At 42.9% G+C, this 9492-nt stretch overlaps 1 pseudogene; it reads left to right on the forward strand.

The window, feature by feature from the left end:
- LOC138020807 (uncharacterized) lies at positions 1-1135 on the forward strand (annotated as a pseudogene).
- Positions 1136-9492: the final 8357 nt, after the last annotated feature.

Raw genomic sequence — 9492 nt, forward strand, 5'->3', positions numbered from 1 at the left:
ATGCCACCCATCAGACCTCGCAGAGCGGTTCGCGCCCAGAATAACGTCAACATGGATCCGGCGGTATTACCCGCTTTGCCAATTTCCGATCTTCGTGGTCTCTGCCAGCAGAATGGTCTACCTTCGACTGGCCAGCGAAGTACCTTGGAAGGAAGAATTACCAGCCTTTATTCTGTTTCAGCGTTTAACGCAAACAGTGGGCCCAACGGCGAAGCCTCAGATCTCAATTTGAACAAACATCTGGAACGCCCCCAGAATCGTAACAGTATTTTTAGCGAGGATCAAATCGCAGAACTCCAACGGCTTGTGAAGGAATCTGTCGCAGTTGCCTCCACAGAAATCACTGGCGAAGCCGCTAGGGCCGCGGTAGGTGCCATTGAAGCCCAATCAGTTATTCAACCGTCGACCCAAAACAGTGCCAAAACTTTCCGTGCAATCGTCATGGACACCCTTTTCCACACCCACCCCCACGAAGACATCACATTCACCGACCCAGGCCTTCACGCAACGCCCTTCCAGGATCCTATACCTGCCAGCTACGTGAAAGAGATCAAGTTGGGTGAGTTTTTTGAACTGTCTAAATTGCTCCCTAAAATCCTATCGAATGTGGAGGATGAGCCGCTTGTCTTGTCCATAGAGAACTCAGTCATGACAGTGACCAAGAATAGGAAAGCCTTTACCATTTACTTAAGGGTACTTACGCGTAAATTCCCCCATCGCTCACAGGAACTACTGCATTATCTTAGCCTAATTAGATACGCCGCTAGGGTCCATGCCGGTTTAGGTTGGGCTATTTACGACTACAAGTTTTCCAAAAGGCCAGTTTTAACAAGTCTCTACTGTGGTCTAATCTAGATCATCAGTTATGTTTCACTATTTTTACTGTCGCACCTTCTGTACTGAGAGAGGAATACCCTCTTTTTTTTCTAAGAGACCCAACTCCAGAGCCTCTGACGGGGTCGTCAGTAGGGGCACATGTAATAACTTCAACTCCACCGGGTCTTGCACCCAAATGCAACAAATGCCGGGGAGCCCACCCTGGGTGCCACTGTCCCGACCGATCTCGGGTCGACAGAAAACGTCACAGCGACGCCGAAAAGGACCCAGGGGCCTCCCATCCCAAGTCCTCCCGTAGACCCAAGTGAAGGGGCTGCCTTGGTCCTCCCAACCCCCGTTAATGTGACAAGGTTGGAAAGTACACTCGAGGACCACCCTGACCAGTTTTTAGTTTTAACATTATGTAACACTTTCAAGTATGGGGTTGACATAAGCTACAATGGCCTACGGTTTGCACGCTTTTCTAAGAACCTACCCACTGCCCTGGCACAGCCTGATATAGTACATGAAAACTTGTCTAAGGAGGTCGCCCTAGGTCGTGTCGCGGGTCCATTCTCCACCCCCCCCTTTCGTAACCTTCAAGTCTCCCCCATAGGTCTCGTTCCTAAGAAACATACAAATAAATTTCGAACTATTTTTCACTTATCATTTCCCAAGTCTGGGGTCACTAGTATCAATCACTCTATTTCCAAGGAGGACCATGGCCTGAAATACATAACCATTGACAATGCTATTTCGGGAATTTTAAGGTTCAGCCGGGGTGCTTCCTTGCTAAAACGGATATTCAGTCTGCATTTCGACTCGTTCCGCTAAAACCATCTGACTACAAACTTTTTGGAATGTACTGGGACGGTCAATATTACTATGACAAATGTCTCCCCTTCGGCTTGCGGAGTGCCCCATATATCTTCAACCAACTTGCAGATGCGGTCGAGTGGATTCTCCTCAATAAGTGCCAAATCTCATTTGCTTGCCATATCCTGGACGATTTTCTAATCATCGAACCTGCAGCACTCCCCCGCCTTACAGTCAGACCTTTCAGCAGAGCCTGACCAGTATGCTCCTAACCTTTAGGAATCTTCATGTCCCTTTCGCTGGGAACAAGACCCAGGACCCCTTTACTGCCCTCGAGCTCATGGGTGTCATTTTAGATTCCCTCAAAATGGAGGTACGGATAACCCCTGATAAGGTCGAACGTATCCATACCTCGCTTGCATCTGCTCAGCGTAGGAAATCCTGCACCCTTAAGGAATTGCAATCCCTGATTGGCACTCTGAACTTCGCGTGTGAAAGCCATTCCCCCAGGTAGGCCTTTCCTTCAACGCATGATCGCGCTCACCCGGAAGGTTTCCAAGGCCCATCATCACATCTCATTGAGCTCCGGTTTCTTTAAAGATCTCCAAGTGTGGAAGGAGTTCATTTCGGAATGGAACGGGGCCAGTTTTCTCCTGTCTAACTCCTGGGTCGACTAGGACTCCCTCCAGTTATTCACCGATGCATCCAGTACCCTGGGCTTTGGGGGGGTTTTTGGTTCTAAGTGGTTCCAGGGCCGTTGGGAAAGCCACCAACAACTCCATCAACCAGGCGTGAGTATTGCCTGGCAGGAACTATTTGCCCTGGTCGTCGCCTGTTCCCTTTGGGGCAGATATTTTGCTAACAAGCGCATAATTATTTTTTGCGATAATGAGTCGGTCGTCGGCATTGTCAATTCTAAGCGCTCCCGCATTCCTAGAGTGATGGACTTAGTCCGCTACTTGACCCTGCTGACACTTAAATTCAATTTCTACCTGCGAGTCCAGCATATTGCAGGTAAAAAGAACACGATCGCTGACTCGCTGTCTCGTTTTCGTCTGCTCGCACCGCACGCAGAACAGGACCCCCACCCTATCCCACAGGCTCTCATGGAGATCTAACTGCCGACATCCACCGGTACCTTAACCTCTCGTTGGCAGCTTCTACTCAACGGTCCTACAGTTCGGGAGAGAGGCGTTTTCTGGATTTTTTTTATTAATTTACCGTATCGATCTACCCAACAACCTACCGGCAGACGAGGACACTCTCCTCCGGCATGTCGCCCACCTAGCACGATCAATCAAACACTCCTCAATTAAGAGCTATTTAGCTGCTGTGCGGCACCTTCACATCCGCAATGGTTATGACCTCGACCTGAAAAAAATTCTCCGCCTTCAGCTCATATGCCGGGGAATCAAACGTGCACAGGGCAGCAGCTGTCGGATTCGTCTTCCCATCACCATAGAACACCTTCGCCTGTTTTTTCATCTCCTCGCGACCCTTTACAGTTCAAACAGCGACTCCACTATAATTTGGGCTGCAATGACAATAGCCTTCTTTGGTTTTTTGCTGTTAGGAGAGCTTACATGCAACTTCTCCCTCTCGTCGCATATTTACCTTTCCTCGGAGGATATAACCTTCTTTCATAGTCAAGCCTCCCCTCATTACATGTCGGTACGCATAAAGATTTCCAAAACAGATCCCTTTCGCTCTGGGCACACCATTTATATCGGGCCAACTAACCAGTCAATTTGCCCTGTGCAGTCCATGCACAGGTATCTGTTGGCAAGGAGCACCACCCCGGGACCCCTTTTTCAATACGCTTCGGGCCTACCATTGACCAAGCAAGATTTGACTTCCGAGACGAGGCAGCTCTTATCCCTTGCTGGTTTCGACCCATCTAATTACGCCGGCCATAGCTATCGCATAGGCGCTGCCACAACGACAGCCTCAGTTGGGCTCCCACCCTGGCTAATCAAAACCCCCGGGCGCTGGTCCTCCGACTGCTATGAGCGATATGTTAAATGCCCTAATTCCCTTTTCTCACAAGTTTCAGTTAAATTGGTAGGGAACACCCAAAATTAGCCTCTGGTACTCCACATCACGGTCTGCCAGCTAACTGGGCAACATTCTACGGTATACTTTGCTACATTTTAGTATTTTGTTAATCTGTGGTTCGTCAATGGGGAATACACTTCGTGTATTTGTGGGATGAAGTGTTCCCATGCGGGTCACCCTTTGCCCCATAGACTCACTGTACTAGGGTTGCGTGCCTTCTGATCGAGCACGGTTACCATAGAAACCAAGGGGCGCAACCCTAGATAGGATAAGGACCTCTCAGGTGAGGGATTGTAACCCTCTGGACAGGATTGTGGCCTTGGGGATTGTAACCTCTTGGCGAGGATTGTAACCTCGCATTGCCAACTTGTTGTCGTGGCTTTTGGGATTGTAACCCCTTGGAGAGGATCGCGACCTCTCTTTGCCGGGCAACTTAGTTATCCTGCCTTTTCACGACCTGCTAATAGAGTGCTTCATCTCCTACCTCATTACCCCACAAATTGTTGTGTCTCACTTGCTGTCATGGGTTGGGAACATTTGCGAGCTATGAAATCTTGAATCAACTTCAAAGAACGTTTATCTCCACTAAATCATCAAAAATAGGACGACGATAGTGGTTTAGGTTTATGAAAGCTGTACTGTATTCAAGGGATGAGGACTCAGTTCGGTTTTCCTTCCAAATACCCAGCGGTAGAGCGGTTGGTTACAGCGTCGCACCGATATCGCGAGGACGCGGGTTCAAACCCCGTTGAAGTCCTGAATTTTTCAGGTTCTCTACGCAAGTGCTAAAACTGCGTTCATAACTGCGAGGATCATAGCTTCACTTGATTTTTTGGTATGTTGTTAAGAAATTCCGGGCAGTATTATAGAGTTAAGACTATCCTTCGATGTTCTTTGTAGTGTTTTAGTTGACTTAACAAGTTGCAATGTTTTGGAACCTCTTAAGAAATTGCAAACACTTCTCCACAAGCCGCCACTTAAAAAGTTTCGAAGTTTTCAAGCCTCTTTTAAGAAGTCACTTCTAAACTTCTCAACAGGTTAAGCTAAAGAACATGACTCGATGTTTCGAAACCGACTCTTTCTTCCTTAAATATCTTTTTATTCTCGCCTTGCCAATTTTGAATTAAGGTCAGGCACTTCTGGAATTCACTAAATCGAGAAATGTGGATAATTTCCCCCTCACATACAAATCTTCGATGTTTTGAAAAACAGTTACACACAAAGGTAAAATGACATTATCAAGCTGGCGTGGAAGGCGCGACAGGCTTAATTAATGGCATTTCCGATATCACAGCCATTGTGGATTTGAAAACCCACATCCATTTCAAAAACTTTTTATATGTGTAGTGTTTCGGGTGAAAATAAATAGTTCATTTACTTTTGTATAAAGGGGTTATAAATAGATTTTAAAAAATCCAAAACAAGAACATTCCTATTCTTATTTAAGAACCGCTTATTTTGGGGCTGCTGAACGTTAATATTTATTTATATTTTTGGCGATTTGGGCCTGAAAATGTTCTTAACGTGTCCTTACAGTTATGTTTGTAATGATAGGATTTCAATAAATCAGTCCGGAAGTGACCAAGAAACCTATCCAAGGGCATTGTTTCCTGTGGTGTGTCCCGAAGTATTTGGGTTTATTTTCCTGTTAGAATACAGTTGTACATTTCTTTTACCTGTTGATTTATAATACCACTTACATCAATTGAATGTTTTTTTCTTGTTAAAGCCAATAACATTTTTGGCTGGAAATGGTTTTGTCGTTTCTTTGAAAACAGACTCAAATTTGCATAAGTGGTTAAATAATATTGCCACACCAGGCCGATTGTTTGCTTGCTGAGGGGGGTGTCTCGAAAATTAAGACCTCCAATCGTCCAAAGAATATTCATGTCAGGGACACAGGGACACTGTGGCAAATATATCCTGACCCAGAACAGCAAAGTTTCGGCCATGTAAATTTTTGCTCTACAATTTATCAGTTATTATAACTCCTACCTTTAATTACCCTGGGTGCCAGAGCAGTTTTTTTTATCAAGTTAGGAGAGAACGCTCAGCGGTGAGTTTGGAATCGCTGAGCGTTCTCTCCGAACATGTAAAAAATTCCTCTGACCCTCAGGGTATCCTTTAATGTAAAGTTCTTTTGCCAAATATCGGTAGAATGAAGAATCTCGTTTGACCTGGAGAAATGGCAAGCGCAAAGCACCAGAGAAGAGATAAATCATGAAATCAGGGCCCGAATTCGGAAAATTGATTCAAACTAAAGCATGTGAATGTGCAATAAACGGAAATTAAAAATGAGGAAAATAAAATGAGGAACGGAAACGTTTCGATAAAACCATGCAAAGAGCCCACAGCACAAATACAAAAGCGCAACTTTGGTTTCTCCAGAGAAGGTTAGAGCGGAGCAAATATCTGAATTTTGAATGAGGAAACCAGCTTCCGGATCAATCGACAGCTGTCATAAAAAGTTTAGAGACGTAGCGCAACGTTGACATATTTCTCAGGAGACTGCGAAACTTGACCGCACTCGCTGAAAAAACACGCTTTTCCTTTTCCTAAATAAAAACTATGGTATCAATGCCAGGTGATCTGGTGACGTAATTTGGAGGACTGGGGAGAACTATTTTAGCGCCGTATCCCACAACCACGCGCGGCCTTATTTTTTAATTCAACATGGTAGAGGCGAGGTTAGATCTCGTCGTTTCTACTTGAATGTTCATTCAGTAACAGGAAATGTGGTAGACACGTAATGATCTGTTGAGTTTTGGCAATGGAAGGTACTGCAGGGAGTTAGGAAACAACATCTAAGGCCCCGCGCGGTTGTGGGATACGGCGTTAAAATTTTTCTTCCGAGTCCTCAAAATTACGTCACCAGATCACCTTGGTCGGGAGCGGATAAAACAAAAGCGCGCAAAGCATGCCGTTCGAGAGAGTCTTTAAAGAACGAAGCATGCATACATCTTTGATGCCTTTGTCGGGTTGCCTTTATTCCCCGGGGGGAGGGGGGGGGGGGTACTCAACAGATGCTTGGGTAGGGAGGTGCGGCCCGGGCGTTGAAACCCTGACCCTGTTTAAGACACAATTCTCTGATTTCACTGTCCCGTTTAAGACAGAGTGCGAAATTTTCAGACCCTATCTGAGACATTTAACGCAAAATCTGTTTAAGACTAGAATGAAATACGAATACACTAGTTTCTTACTGTGTTTTAATGCATTGGCAATCACAATTCACTTACGACAACATGGAATCCAACTGAGCTGCTCAGTGATGGTATTTACTCGGTATGCATGAAGCACTGAACACCTTCTCATAGTCGGTCTAGTACAATGCCATCATAAGACCAAAGTATAAAAATAGTACAATGAATAACAATAGCTTCCATTCGCGGACCCAATTTACAGACATTCCATAACGCACGTTAAAATCCTTGTAAAATCTCAATATATTCGTTGTAAAAAACTCAAGGAAAAAATCTCTGTAAAATGGAGAACATAAAATGTCCATAAAATCCTTGTAAATATTGAAACAAAATAGCAACATAAAATGTTAATGAAATGTGCACGAATGAAGTGCAACTGAATAATGTTAATCAAAAGGGCATGTAAGGTTTGTAAATATACGCCAAGAACCACATGAAATCTCCGCAAAATGTTCATATTTTCTCGGTAAAAGGGCAAGAGAAGCAAACCAGGATGGAAACGCCAGAACACAAAATCTCAACAAAATGTCCATAAAAAGTGAACCAATCCCGGACCACAAAATGTTTGTAAAATGTCCATAAATAAAGTACACACAATGTCTTCAAAATGCATGTAATTTATTTCAAAACAGTCCGTAGAAATATCAACATTTTCGTGCTATAAAAAGAGCCTCATGCAGTGGCTTTGAATTTTCAGGACTGATCTATCCTTGCAAACTCCTGTTGGCATAATCAACAAATGCATGGAGTTACTTATTGTTTAGTGAATCACTATCATGAAGGTCATATAAATTAAAAACCAACTATTATCAAATATCTTAACTAGCTTTGATTTATAAATATATTGATACTCTCTCTTCGAAGATATTCCTTAATGTTAAACATAATTTTGACTATCAATTGTTATTTATTCATCAAAGCATTTCCATGCAATGAATGTTTTGACAGTACTCTAACATTCCTCCAGTTTGAAAACTCTCGATTTGGACATAAAAAACGTTTACTCTCTTGTCCAAGGAGGATTAAAATATCCGTGATCGGTAAGTGCTGGGAATGACTGACCGGAATAAAAGCAAAAATGGGGATTGAAATGCACAGTCTTGTTTAATGCCGTTCAAGTCCATCTCTGTTGTTTTTGTACAACCCCTTTATATTTAAAAATAGGGCCCCCTTTTTGGCAAAGAACAAGCAAATAGCTTCAAAAAAGTGGATCGCTACTGACACACTCACTACTTTTCAAGTATTGGAAATTATAAGATCTCGAGTAAATTTGTTATTAGCCGGTACAACTAACCTTTTCATAATTCTTAAACAGTCCTCCTGTTCAAGAACTCATATAACATCATCAAAATTGATTAATTCCGAATAATACGCGTGAACACTTCGATTTGGAAATGAAAAACCTTTTGTCTAATCAGGATTGGGCAAACCCTTGATGGGCAAATGCAGGGAATGAAACCCGAATAAGACTAAATGGGGATTAATTACATTGTTTTTGCTTAATTAGAACTATGAAATGATATATATGAAATGGATCATATATTGAACTGCGGATATGAGATCAAGCGAAGTTATGATCCTCGCAGTTATGAACGCAATTTTTGCATAGTTCCACTTGATTTCATATCGGCAGTTCAATGTATGATCCATTTCATATATATCATTTCATCGTTGATTCACTCCTAACGGGAACATTAGCACCCACAAATGATCAGCTACCAACGTCAGTGGCTTCATAGCTCAGTTGGTTAGAGCGCCGCACCGGTGTCGCAAAGGTCACAGGATGAAACCCCGTTAAAGTCCGGAATTTGTCCGGCTTCTCTACGAATTGCAAGAATTGACTTCAGAACTGCGAGGACCATAGCTTCATTTGATTAATTAGAACAGTGTAATGTTGCTTGGGATACTTTAAAAGGTAGTATTGAGATAACAAATGGTGCTACGTAAACTATGCTTTGCGGACGATTACATGAATTCTTCTTTTTGGGAGTATTCATAAGAATAACATAAGTCACAACTCCCAGAAAAGGTTTTCTCGGGTCTAACAATTCTACAAGTACTGTAAATATAATGCCCCAAATAAAAGTTTAAAAAAACCCTTAGCTCTGTGCCTGGTCCATTCACAAAGATTTTTTTGACTTTGTTAATAAGTGACTCGCATAGTTGTTTAACTAAAATCTCAATAGTAATTGAGAACCCCTTCAGGTCTAAATTGCATTTGGGCCTTATACTTAACAGTAAATGCCATTCAGCTCTATCTTTCTTGTTGTTCTTGCATGACTTATTATTTTAAATTTTGGGCTGCTTTTGTGAAAAAAGAGAAGCACATAGTTTAAAACATGGATGACCACTCACACACTCATTACTTTTTAAGTATTGAAAATGGGATGATCTCGAGTAAATTCGTAACTAGCAGGTACAACTAACGTCTTCACAGTTCTCAAAGAGTCCTCCTGTTTATTAACTCATATAAGATCATCAAAATTGATTAATTCCGAATAATACGCGAGAACACTTCGATGTAGACATGAAAAACCTTTACGCTGTTGTGTAACTAGGATTAAGTAAACCCTTAACGGGTAAATGCTGGGAATCAAGCCGGAAT

The sequence above is a fragment of the Montipora capricornis genome, chromosome 10, assembly GCF_036669925.1.
Source record: "Montipora capricornis isolate CH-2021 chromosome 10, ASM3666992v2, whole genome shotgun sequence".
In the NCBI taxonomy this organism is placed as follows: Eukaryota; Metazoa; Cnidaria; class Anthozoa; order Scleractinia; family Acroporidae; genus Montipora; species Montipora capricornis.